Genomic DNA, 8,679 nt, shown 5'->3' with positions numbered 1-8,679 from the left:
ATTCATGTTGTTGTTGTTGTTGTTGTTGATAAGCCTTATAATTTAGGACATGTTGTATATTCTACTGTCAGATACCAAGATAAACTTTCTGTGAAGATTGGAAATTATTTCCAAAGGCCCAACCCTTCTGAGAAATATTAAGAGGAAAGTGAGAACACATAAGCAACAGATTAAGTGTTTTTAGCAGGGAAAGAAAATGATGTTCCACCTTGTTTCAATTCACGGGTCTTTCCTGGCAGTAGTGTACAGTAGTAAATCGAGTGAGTCATAATGGGGGGTTATGCAACTTATGTGAAATAATACCATGACTGACTTCAACCAACTTCAATGGAAAGAAAAAAACAAAATGAAACAAAGCTATAACAACCAAAAAATATATGACTTACTTAAGTATCCTTAATTATGAAGCTATTATTTTTCCCTATATGATTTTGATTTTATCCTTAATTAAATGATATTGCGTCAAATTGCACAAACTCCAGCCAAATATCTTCCCAGCTTTTTTTAACCAACATAGAACTAATTAAGCCATGCATTATTCTATTTCTAATTACTTTTCAATTATATTATTATGGTTTTTCAATCATAAAGCCATCATCATAAGATAGGTGCCTTATTCCCAGGGTACAGAATTAGCATACAGAATCTGCATTGGATCAGACTCAGGTAGTTATTATTTTTTAATTTTTTTTCTATTTTTGAGAGAGAGATAGAGACAGTGTGAGCAGGGGACGGTCGGAGAAAGAGGGAGATACAGAATCCAAAGACAGACTCTAGGCTCTGAGTTAGCTGTCTGCTCAGAGCCCGATACGGGGCTCAAACCCATGAACTGTGAGATCATGACCTGAGCCAAAGTTGGATGCTCAACCAACTGAGCTGCCCAGGCGCCCCCCAGGTAGTTATTCTGTTACATTTACTTAAATTTCTTTCTCTAGTACAGTAGATTTTCTACTCATTTAAGTATACTTCTTACTCATTAAGTATACTCTAAACCATTTAAGTATACTCACAGATTTATCCTTGTTACTGCAAAGTGTGTGGGAAAAATACTATTTCTTCATTTCCCAGAAATGATTCTAATTTATTTCAGTATAAAAAAATATCAATTTTGGTTGACTCCAGTAATTTTAGTTTGATCCTGCAGTTTGATCTTTTTTCTTTTTAAGTAACTCTCTTTTAGATAAATGTTCAGTCTTTAAGAACCCCTCTCTCCTCCAAGTTAACCTCTCTTGGGTACTATTGGTTGAGGGAGAGAAAGTGCCTCTGATTTGTGCTTAATATTCTTGAACTGTTCTCAGTCCTGATATCTATTGTGACTATCAGTTTCTTTCCTGAGAATTAGGTCAAAATTAGCTTCTAAAAGTTGAAGAAAAAGGAATTCATGGTCTGTACTGTCTCTCTTTATGCTTAGTATTATGCTATAGCCTCCTAGGAAAGTCCACCTTTGGTTGAACTTTGTTTTTGCTTCTGCTACTAGTGCTGTGGATTTTTTTTTTTTTTTTTTTTTTTAAGTTCTACATAGTACCCAAGTCAGCCTTTATGCTCTGCTGGCCTCCATTACACCACCATTTTGTACCTGATGGTGGAAATTCCCTTATCACAAATTATTTGATTAGAGACCCTCAGCTAAATACTATGCCTCCCACAGGGACAATCAGTAACATCCTGGTCTCTTTTGTGAATCCTGGGAACTAAAAAAGCTCAAGACATCCTAGGCTTACAATGGTGTATCAACTAATTTATTTTGATGTCCCAAATTCAAATAAATGCCCTGGAGAGCATGTAGCATAATCTCTTTCAGGAGTCTCAAACATAAAATCTGAATTCAGGCAAAGGCCCTTGGACTTGCCATTTTTTCTTCAAGTAACCTCACACACCTTCATCACTTTGAACTGAACACCAAAGAGCACTTATCACTGCCATGCAAATCTTTCCTTCCAGTTTTTCTTTCTTTCTTATATAATAGTCACTTTGCTAAAGGAATTCTGTTGTTCTTCCTTCCCTTTTTAAATGGGATTAATCGATTTCATATCCTCTTCCCCTAGGACAGAAGCCCTCATGACTTATATTATGGGCACAAAATCTATCCTTTCTATAGTGAGGCTGAAAGTTGATGTGAGTCATGCATTACTGAATTAATGATAAAGAAATTCAGAATCATTTTTCTTTATATATACATGGCTTTAAAGCATGTGGTAGTGCTGCAAAATAGGACTTTAGATATAAGAATTTCTGCATTTAAATTTTTAACCACATTAAGGGTATTAAAAATCCTATTGGAGAGGAGCCTAAGTGGCTCAGTCAGCTGGACATTCAGTTTTGGTTCAGGTCATGATCCTGTGGTTCATGGGTTCGAGCCCCGTATTGGGCTCTGTGCTGACAGCTTAGAGCCTGGAGCCTGCTTCAGATTCTGTGTCTCCCTCTCTCTCTGCCCTTCCCTTACTTACACTCTGTCTCTCTCTGTCTCTCAAAAATAAAAAAAATGTTACTTTAAAAAAAATCCCAGTGGATCAAAATTTGAATAGTTTTCTCTTTCCTATTAAAATAGCTCTGAAGCATTCCCTTTCTCTCTGCCCTACCTGCCTTATCAAAAACAAAATAAATAAAAACACAGAAACCTCAGAAAATTAGATGCCTCAGGCTAACATCAGCAAGGATTCATTAATCTTTCTCAAATTATTACCCATGTTTTACAATTTGTAATATGTTATATGTTTACATCCTGATTAATTCAGATTATTTTCATGATCTGAACATAAAACAGTAATATAAACCTAATTCTACTTATCTAATCAGAATATTTACCAAGCCATTCCCTTGTGGTTCATGTATTGTTTAGTTATGAGTCTATGTATGGATTTTGGCTAAGATCTTTCTAAATCTGAGTGAAGTTTTGTGTATGTACCCTCATTAATCATTTCTGAACAGAAGATCAAGAATGTTTTTGTCAGTTTCTAACAGGAAAGTATTGGGCACACAAAATATTAAGAATCTTTTCATTGAAAAGATAGTAAAGAATTATAAAGAATTAAACAAAAGCCAATTAAAATAAGAAATAAACAAATGAATAGGGAATGCTCATTAAAACATTAAAGTGGTCAAGCTATAGTCGTGTTAATGTAAGGATTATGTTAGAAATTCCCTCCTGTCCAAATGCACTGGTCTTCTGCCCTGTATCTCCCCAATGTCCCTTCATTGCTTTCCTTAATCCACTTCCAACACAGCTGTCAGAGACATCAAAATGCAAATCAGATCACATCACTCCTCCCTTCATAATTAAAGCAAGAAATCTATAAATCTTGTTATTGTCATCTCATTTTCTTGTTTCGTATTTCACAAATATTTGTATATTAGTTTAATAAGACAATAAAAGGACAAAATATGAAAGTCAAACAGAGGAACTGGAAATATTTGTATTTTAATGTTAATAACTGGTTTGTCATATTCTTCATCCTTTATTGCCATTGTCAATTGAGTTTGAACACCAAACTCACACTATTTAGTTATTTTATGTATTAGCGACCCAAAAGATAATGGATTGACAGAATAAAAGAAAAAAGATAAATGATACAATTTTAATAAAATAGCTGATTACCAAAGTGTGGAACAGGTTCATGGAAATCAAGAATCATGGAGTAGTTTCAGGGTGACAATTGAGAGAAACTAATAACCACATCTCATAAAAAAAAAAAAAAAAAGGAGGAATGGGAGTTACGAAAGTTCAGGGAAAGCTGTTATCTGTTAGGAGAGAGCCGGACTTACAGAACCTATGGTCTTAAATAGAGGGATGGAGACAATGCCGACTCACAGTGGGCCAGATGGGAAGGAACTGAGACAAGAATATCTTGGGTCTTTGTGCTCCTTTTGGTGCATCTCATTAGTCATGCGCAATCAGAAACCAGAAAGCAAAGGGATCTTATTGATGTAGTGACAGGATTCAAAATCTAGACCACAGGGCTTGGTGGGAAAGGGTTAAGATGGAATCTGGAAGAGAAAAAGAATAACTAGATAGTAAGTATAGGATCAAAGAAGATGAAGAATCAGTCTGACCTTGTGAGACTATCTTAACTTGGCTAACTTGTTAGTTTTCAATACTTGTTAACAAATGGTCACAATTAATGACTGCTATCATTGTTTTATTTTTTCAATTCATTATTTTGGTGTCTTCTCATATTATGGATTTGTAGAATAGAGAGATTATATATCTTGTTTCTGTATAGCCGAAAGAAATCTATTTAACTGTTAAAAATGGCTTTTTAATTATCTGGTATGCATGTGTGTTTGTGCATGTGTATGTGTTAGCATTGAATCTGTTGCTGGTATTGTTTACCTCTTACACTCATTGATTTGCTAATAGCTAATAAAATGATTCCCTTATTAAGATAGATGAAAATGTTAACTTAGGCTGTCATTTGATGTTGTTACATTTTACTGTTGCCAAATATGATGCCATCTGTAAGTTGATTACATATTTTTATATTAAGCAGTCAAATTTTCATTTAAAATTAGGTATTTATAAGTATTCTAGCCTAATGAAAGTATAAATAAAAAATTAATTTTATTACAGAAAAAGAATAAAACATATCTGTGTTGGAATTAATTTATTTTAGGCTTTAATCCATTTACTTAATATTTTCTATATTTATCATAGAAAAATCAAATACACACTATATAATTATTATTTAAATACATCTATAATAATATAATCATACCTATTATTCCTGAATTAATATTTATTATTTCTATTTATGTTTTGCCTAGTAAATACCTTTCTTAGGATTCAATTTAGGATTCTCATCATGCCTGAGAAAAGCTATTGTTTCCCTTTCTTTTTTTTTTTTTTTAATATTTTTATTTATTTCTAGGAGAGAGAGAGAGACAGCATGAACAGGGGAGGGTCAGAGAGAGAGGGAGTCACAGACCGAAACAGGCTCCAGGCTCTGAGCCGGCAGTCAGCACAGAGCCCGACGCGGGGCTCGAACCCACGAACCGCGAGATCATGACCTAAGCGAAAGTCGGACGCTTAACCAACTAAGCCACCCAGGCGCCCCTATTGTTTCCCTTTCTATTTGCAACAGAAGTTAAACATTTTCTGCAATTTCTGTGTAAGGTAGTGTACACAAATTACCAGATTTGCAAATGGAAGATTTCCAATTTTTTTCCTAGGTGGAAATGTGAGAAAATAAACATTGAAACTGCACTATTAGGGTATTTTAATGTATACATGTTATACATTAAAATGTATAGTACATACCATTTTAGGGTGTAACATGCGTCTCTCATAAATGTATTAATGGCTTCATTATCTACTGCTTAAAGATGTAACAATACCACAAGTGCTCCTACTTTCTGTCACTTTTTCTAGGCACTGCAGAAAGTCCACTCCAGGCTGATGATACCTTATGATTTTAGATGTAAAATCTAATGAGAGAGTCCAGGGACACCTGGATGTTTCAGTTGGTTAAGCATCAGACTTCGGCGCAGGTCATTATATCACAGTTCATGAGTTTGAACTCCACATCAGGCTCTGTGCTGACAATTCAGAGCCGGGAGCCTCCTTTGGATTCTGTGTCTCCTTCTTTCTCTGCCCATCCCCAACTTGTGCTCTGTCTCTGTCTCTGAAGAATAAATACATGTAAAAAAATATAATGAGAGAGTCCATATCTTCTTACTATATATTTGAAAAGTTACACAGAGACAAATGGGTAAGCAACAATAGTAGATTTATCAAACGAATGGACAGAGATATAGAATATTTTATTTGTTAGATAGAGGAGAAGAAAATTTTTATATTTAAGATGCTTTAAAGTATTAACTCTTCACATTCCCTTTTAATTTTTTTCTGAAATACTTTGTATCTTTACAAACCTTTTATTTGCTGTCCTCCAGTATAATTTTTTTTGGTTGTTCCCAGAATGACCAACTAAAATATAATCAGATAATGATATTTCCCTGGTAAAAGAAATGTAGAAGTGACTCTCTAAAACTCAGTATATTCCAGATTAAATATGATCTCAGGTTTCAGTATTAAATATAGACTCATCAAGTTGATAATGGAGGCAATTGTGTATGTGTAGTCATCATTGCTTACTATATTGAATACTACAGAAAAAAATATAATTATACAAATAGTTATTTTATGGATAAATTATTGACATGTTAAGAAGGCATAAATAAAAACAGATTCAAGAAGATAAATTGATAGTGCTGTGCTGATTGTGTTGGGACCACGTAGTTGACCATATTTGAAGCAACTGCATTAAGTTTAGAGTGAATAAAGGGGCACGCCAGGGAGTTGAAGAAAGGCAGCAACATTTCAAAAAACATTTCTAGGAAACCTTCAAAAACTTCAGTGTTAACTGTATAAGGGTGGTCATATTAAGAGAGAACTAAAAACTAATCTTAATTTTTCAATTCTAGGAGTAAGAAAATAGCATTAACATGAAGACATTTAGATTGCGGGTAGATGATCTTATTTATGGAATAACATGACCAGTCATATTTTGGATTTTTAAAAAATGTTTGTTTATTTGCTTTTGAGAGAAAGAGACAGGGATTGAGCAAGGGAAGGGCAGAGAGAGAGGAAGACAAGAATCTTGGCTCCAGGCTCAGAGCTTTCAGTGCAGGGCCCGACGAGGAGCTCGATCCCACAAACCATGAGATCGTGACCTGAGCCAAAGATGGACGCTTAACCAACTTAGCCACCCAGGCGCCCCTAGATGTTTTTATTTTAAGATAAATGCAACTTTCGATTGGAGATTTAAATTATAATTTATAATTATAAAATTAGAGTTTGAGGCCAGACTAAGAATATAGAAACTATTAGCATAGAAGTAATAGTTCTTCAACTAATGTAACAAAAGAAGAATATTGCTGACATGGTAAAAAGAGAGAGAGAGAGGAACTGAGCCATGTCTTTATTCTTTTCTATACTGTTCTTTTGAAGCCTCAAGACCCACATAAAACAGCCTGAAATGTTTGTGGGTTCTTTTTCCTATTTTTGTTAACTAAATAATACTTGATAGATGATAGAAAAATGATAGACTTTCTCATTTATGTTTCCATAAAATTGTTTCTTGAATTAAATCCTTCAAATTCATATATTATTGTACTCATATCTCTCTTATTTTACATTAGACCCCAGAGTAAATCCTGAGATTTTACTGTAATTTCAGATAAACCTGCCACAGTTTGTGGATGGTAGGCCTTGTCTTCTAAATATTTATCCCACCACTCAAACACTGCCATAGTTCCTTACATAATAAAAATGGTTTCTTTTGAATTTGAGTATATTTACCAATGAATATCAGAATAATAGGACCTCTCCCAACACGCACTTAAAATACATTAATGAGATTTTGTAATAAGGGCTCACTGTGAGTCATATTCACTCAAAATTACCCAATTTTCATACCACTTACCAAATATGTTGATTTTCAATGCTTTTAAACTTTAAATTTGAATTCTTAAACCCATACTCATTCTTCGTAAGTCACCTGCAGATGATGAACTTCATCTAAAATAGGACAATCAGACGAAAGCTACCTAATCTTTCTACTGACGCATTTGCTATTGTTTCCCTAATTACTTTCTTTCCTTAGGCGATGATAGATTGTCTCCAATCCTCTCTAAGGCTAGCTTTTCTGGATCTTAACCAATCTCACCTCAAGCACTTCCCCCTTTGTCTAACTCATTAATTTCTCCCCCTTTATTGGCTCATTCCCATTAACAAACATGCTATTTCTTGTCTTAAAAATTAAACTCTTCCATTAATTCTACATCGTCCAGTTTCACACATATCTCTAATCTACAACACAGATTCATGAAATATTTGAATAAATTATTAATTTATTAAAAATTACAGCATTAATTCTTACTTTGCAGCCTTTACATGGATAATATTTTAATAAACCCATGGCAATTATTATAGTGAATTACCAATGGATACCTCTTGTATTTAATCGCTCAAGAGAAATCAGTATAACTGACCTTCTCCTTGAAATTAATTCTTGTCTTACCCTCTGCGATGCCACATCCTTCTAAGTGTCATTCTACCTCACAGTATATGGGGGGTATTTATGCTCTTGCCTGCTCCATATCTTAAGTTTGACCTCTAAGTGTCAGAGTACCCTAGAATCTTTGTCCCCTGCCCTCTTCTTGATCTCTTTGTGTGACATCATTTGCTTTGAAGGTGTTAAATGAAATCTATTTGTCATGCATCTGAAGCCCTGGACACACCCATAAAATCTAGACTGGTATCTCTAACTGCCAACTGACCTGCCCATTGGTATTAGAAATAGCATCTCAAACTAAATAAAACCCAATATTTCTTTGCATTTCTCTTTCATCCACAGTCTCCCTATCTCAGCCAATGTTACCCACCATTCACTAAGTTTACTCAAGGCAACAGTCTAGCAGATATTCCTGGTCTTTGATTTCACCTAAATCCCTACATTAGATTCAGTTCCTACTGATTATTTTCCCAAAACATATAGTAATTTGTCTGAACTATTTGCCCTGGTATATAGACATTGTCTACCTCAGTCTCTTTGTTCCAGTTGCACAGATATTTTTACTTTCTCTGTTAAACCAAACCAGTTTTTAAGGAATATTTATTCTCTGTGTCTATAATGCTATTATCCTTGTTATTTGCTTAACTGGCCATTAACTGATATTCAG

Source organism: Hyaena hyaena, unplaced genomic scaffold (genome assembly GCF_003009895.1).
Source record: "Hyaena hyaena isolate Hyena2069 unplaced genomic scaffold, ASM300989v1 scaffold_264, whole genome shotgun sequence".
In the NCBI taxonomy this organism is placed as follows: Eukaryota; Metazoa; Chordata; class Mammalia; order Carnivora; family Hyaenidae; genus Hyaena; species Hyaena hyaena.
This window is presented reverse-complemented; position numbering follows the sequence as displayed.